This window comes from Hevea brasiliensis, chromosome 10 (assembly GCF_030052815.1).
Source record: "Hevea brasiliensis isolate MT/VB/25A 57/8 chromosome 10, ASM3005281v1, whole genome shotgun sequence".
Lineage (NCBI taxonomy): Eukaryota > Viridiplantae > Streptophyta > Magnoliopsida > Malpighiales > Euphorbiaceae > Hevea > Hevea brasiliensis.
Window position 1 is genome coordinate 77009966 of NC_079502.1, and position 5374 is coordinate 77015339.

General features: G+C 36.5%; 1 non-coding gene across 1 annotated transcript; it reads left to right on the top strand.

Moving 5' to 3' along the window:
- Window positions 1-398: 398 nt before the first annotated feature.
- On the top strand, window positions 399-505 carry LOC131170060 (small nucleolar RNA R71). The gene has a single exon (XR_009141002.1). It is a non-coding gene; the product is annotated as a small nucleolar RNA R71 (small nucleolar RNA).
- The last annotated feature ends 4869 nt before the right edge of the window (window positions 506-5374 follow it).

Below are 5374 nucleotides of genomic sequence, written 5' to 3' on the forward strand. Positions count from 1 at the left end.
ACCTGTGTTGTGGCTGTCCATAATTTCCTACTACATTAACATGTTGCATTGATTCATCCTCTTGTAGTGTAGGACACATGTCAGTAGCATGGCCCGAATTCAAACAAATTCCACATGCCTTAACAGGTTGCATGTTCCCTATAGCCAACTGCCTCATCAAAGAAGTTAAATTAGAAATTTGTTTCTCAAGGTTAGATGTACTTACCTCATTAACCTTCCTAGGTGTGTGATCCATTCTCATTCCAAACTATTGAGAATTTACTGCCATGTTAGCAATTAGCCTCCTTGCCTCTTGTGGTGTCTTATCATCCAAAGCTCCTCCACTAGCAGCATCTATCATACTGTGGTCCATTGGTAGAAGTCCCTTATAGAAATACTGAATCAAAAGTTGCTCACTTATTTAATGATGGGGACAGCTTGCACACAGCTTCTTAAATCTCTCTCAATACTCGTACAAGCTCTCTCCATTGTATTGCCGGATGCCATAAATTTCTTTTCTTATGTTGGCAGCATAGGAAGCAGGAAAATACTTCTCCAGAAATATATGCTTCATTCCATTCCATGAGTTGACAGATCCAAAAGGAAGGTAATACAACCAATCCTTAGTTGTGCCCTCCAGTGAGAAAGCAAAAGCTCAAAGCTTGATTTGATCCTCTAAAACTCCTTCAGGTTTCATGCTGGAACACACAACATGAAATTCTTTTAGATGCTTATGTGGATCCTCACCTGTAAGACCATGAAACTTAGGCAACAAATGGATTAGTCCAGATTTCAACTCAAAAGCAACATTTAAAGCAAGGTATTGGATACACAAAGGCTATTGGTTTAGATCAGTAGCAGCCAACTCTTTCAAAGTCCTAGCAGCAGCCATGGTCTCATTTTCGAAACTTGACTCTAAATCCGAATCCAAACTTAGCTCCTTTCGAGATTGGACTCCTTCAGATGTACTTGGAATCTGCCTAGCTTGCTTAGCCAATTTTCTTAACCGTTTAGCTATTTTTTCTACTTTTTGATCAAAGATCAACTCACCAGATTGAGAAATTCTTGTCATAAACAAAGAGAAATCAAAGTAAAAATAAATAAATGCCTCAAAACCCTGAAAAACAATGGAATTTGGCCTCAAGAGGGTGGGGCCAAGGAATCCTATGGATTGATTGGTCTTGATTAGAGCATTGTTTCCTTCAAAATAGGTATGGGCCGCCCTCCAAATTCAACCAAAATCCTTAATGAACGATAACAATGAATAGTAACACCGTAATTATTTTCTTTTTTTTCCAAAGACCTGAAAATCGCAACACTTCACAAACATAGTTAATAACAAAAAAATCCTAACACCAAAAACACGAATTCCAATAAATTTCAGTCCCCGACAACAGCGCCAAAATTCTATATGGGTGTTGAATCCACCAGAAATAAAATTAACTGAAATTACCAGTAATGAAATATTTTCTGCAGCAAGTGGTAAATCTAGGTCGAATCCTAGAGACTGAATTGCACTTGTGTGTAATGGAAAATGAAAGAAACAAAGATTGGGGGGGGGGGGTGTTTGTAACACAAAATCAAAAGAAATCAGAAATTCAAGAACTAAATATGAAAATCTCAATTTAAACAAACTTCAGTCCAAGGTAATTCACATTCTAATGCATTGATTTAATCATAGACAAAAGAAATACAATTATCTCTTATTGAATACTTAATGTAGATTTACCAGACAGCGAGGCAAACTCCTGACTTCCCTATATTCATCAATTTGAGTCTAGCACTCTTATTGACTCTAATTATTAACTGAGTTGGTATTAAGTAATCTTTATCAAATTAATAACTGCTTTAAGAAAAGGAAGTAGTTAAGCTGAACAACAATTTATGAAGCATAAATCATTTAATCCACCTTATTGTTTTCTTAGGTTATTATCGAAAACTGGGATCATTGTAACACCCCTATGTTCGGTAGTGCGTTCTACTGTTCCAGTGACTAGTGTTATCCGGACAGCTAGAGTGCCTAGAACTACACTTAAATATTGGTGAGGAGACATAAAATAATGAAATACAAGAAAAGAAAATACAAGAAAAACAAAGGAAAAATAATAGCAATAAAATGTAACGAAGTTAAACGAGCCGAGAACCCTAGTGATGGGTGACCGCACCAGGAAGTTATGGCGTGGACCGTTGACTAGCCTTGGACCGCGGGGAACCCTAAAAAATATTTTTAAGACTTAAATAAACATCTATTGAAGTATAAATATCATTAGAAATATCAAAGAAAAATTAATTGATTAATACAAAGAAAAACGAGAAATCGAGAAAATGACAAAACTCGGTGTTACCAAAAAATCGGAAATGCAATCCGAACAGGGGCATTGTGGTCATTTGACACCTCAAGTTGTCTTTTCACCTAAATGTCCATTAAAAATAAATGATATTACACTTGGAAAATGTCATGAAAAATTAAAATGGTGGTACATAATCTAAATAGCAAAAGATAGGAGGAAAATGTGCAAAAATTGGAAACTAAATAAATAATCATTAAAACCTTTACTAGTGCTCCACTAACTTCAGCAAATGTACACCTAAAGGGACACATGGGAAGTGCAGAATTCATCTTCAACCTTAGGAAGAAAAACCAGCCTAAACCTTGGGAGAAAGCCTCCATGGGCGTCCACACTCCAAGCTCCATGCAAACATGTTTTAGCCACTTTTTCCATTAGCTTTCTTCACTAAACTTTGTCCTCACACCATGGGCAGTAGATAGGCAGCAAGAAAGTTAAGTTTTGGTGAGGTTTTGAAGAATTTCAAAAGTGGTAAGTATGTATTTTTAATTATTGTTTCATTAAACTTTGAATGGGTGTTGTGGTGAGTTGATTTGTGGAAGAAGTTTTGAAGTTTGATGTTTTAATGGAGATGTACCTTTTGGCAGCAATGAAACCTCAATATGAACAGTTTGTTCTTGCATGTAAATAGTAGCTTGAATGATGATTTAAATGTTTGGTTGTATTGCAGTTGAATTCCATGAGCAAAGTTTGGTTTGTAAGCTTGAAAATTGCAAATGGAAGTTGATGGGTATGTGTAAACTTGTGGCAACCTCATGAAGAAGATTGAAGTGTCTGAGTTCATGAAATATTGTTGAATTATATTGTCATGGATGCAGCATGTGTGTGTGTTTAATTGTTAGAATTTGGACATGGAAATGATGTATGTTCATGTGGTTGAATTGTGGTAAATGGGACTTTGGAAAATTCTGTATTATAGTGTGCATGTTGAGAGTGGTTACAAGCTGCCAAAATGACAAAAAATGTGTTACTAAATGTGTTAATGTTATGGTACAAATCAGAATTGGCATGGAAGAGTGAACTTGGTAAGCATAGGATGTGTAATTGGTAAAGGATGAATAAATTGTAATAGGGCAGTGTGTATTTTAGCTTAGAACCTTAATTGTGTGACTCCAATTGGTATGAGACCAATTGGAGGTGAAACTAGGCACAAAATGTGCCAACTTTCATGAAGGAAGCTTACCAAAATTTTGCCTAGAAGCTTATCTTTGTTTTTCTTATATTTTCTTTTTCTTATATTTTCTTTTCTTGTATTTCATCATTTATACTAGTAAAGGTTTTAATGATTATTTATTTAGTTTCTAATTTTTGCACATTTTCCTCCTATATTTTGCTATTTAGATCATGCACCACCATTTTAATTTTTCATGATATTTTTCAAGTGTAATATCATTTATTTTTAATGGAAAATTAGGTCAAAAGACAACTCAGGGTGTCAAATGACCACAATGCCCCTGTTTGGGTTGCATTCCCGATTTTTCGGTAACACCGAGTTTTATCGTTTTCTCGCTTTCTCATTTTTCTTTGTACTAATTAATTAATTTTTCTTTGATATTTCTAATAACATTTATACTTCAATAGATGTTTATTTAAGTCTTAAAAATATTTTCCAAGGTTCCCCACAGTCCAAGGCTAGTCAACGGTCCACGACGTAACTTCTCGGTGCGGTCACCCATCACTAGGGTTCTCGGCTCGTTTAACTTGGTTATATTGTTTTTCTTGTATTTTCTTTTCTTGTATTTCATTATTTTATGTCTCCTCACCAATATTTAAGTGTAGTTCTAGGCATTCTAGCTGTCCGGACAACACTGGTCACCGGAACAGTAGAACGCATTACCAAACATAGGGGTGTTACAATTCTCCCTCTCTTAAAATAAATTTCGTCTCGAAATTTTACCTGGCATCAGTTTCTAAATAGCTGTGGGTGCTATCTCCTCATGTCCTCTTCACGTTTCCAAGTAGCTTCCTAGCCTGAATGATAGTTCCACAGCACTTTAACCAGGTATATCTATTTATTCCTCAGTTGCTTCACCTCATATGCCAGAATTTCTATGGGTTCTTCCTCATATGAGAGGTCTAGATTTACCTCAATCTCTTTAACTGATAGTACATGAGATGGGTCAGATCTGTACCTCCTTAACATGGACACATGAAAGACACTGTGTATCCTTTCTAGCTCTGGAGGTAATGCCAACCGATATGCCAAAGGACCCACTCTCTCCAGAACCTCATATGGTTCGATGAAACGAGGACTCAGTTTCCCCTTTTTGCCAAATCTCATAATCCTCTTCCAAGGAGAAACTTTAAGGAATACTTTATCACCCACTATATATTCAATATCTCTTCTCTTCAGATCCACATAGGACTTCTGACGGTCTGATGCAGCCTTGAGTTGATCTCTGATCAATCTGATCTTTTCCTCTGTCTGCTGAACATTTTCTGGCCCAATCATTTTTCTTTCACCTACTTTATCCCAACATAGGGGAGTTTTGCACTTCTTGCCATACAAAGCTTCATATGGAGGCATCCCAATGCTTGATTGGTAGCTGTTGTTATAAGCAAACTCAATCAAAGGCAAGTGTGTATCCCAACTACCTTCAAACTCAATCACACAAGCCCGTAGTATATCCTGCAATATCTGAATTACCCTTTCAGACTAGCCATCTATCTATGGGTAGAATGTTGTGCTGAAGTTTAATCTAGTTCCTAGGGCTCTCTGAAGGCTACCCCAGAATCTAGAAGTGAACCTAGGATCTCTGTCAAATACAATTGATACTGGCACTCCATGCAGTCTTACAATCTCATTTATGTATAATTTGGCCAATCTCTCCAAATTATAGTCCATCCAGACTGGCAAAAAGTTAGCAGACTTGGTTAGTTTATCAACTATAACCCATACTGCATCATGACTATTATGTGTCCTTGGAAGTCCCATCACAAAATCCATAGTTATCCATTCCCATTTCCACTCTGGTACTGGCAATGGATGTAACAAACCAGCTGGAACTTGATGTTCTGCCTTTACTTGCTGACAAATTAGGCATTTG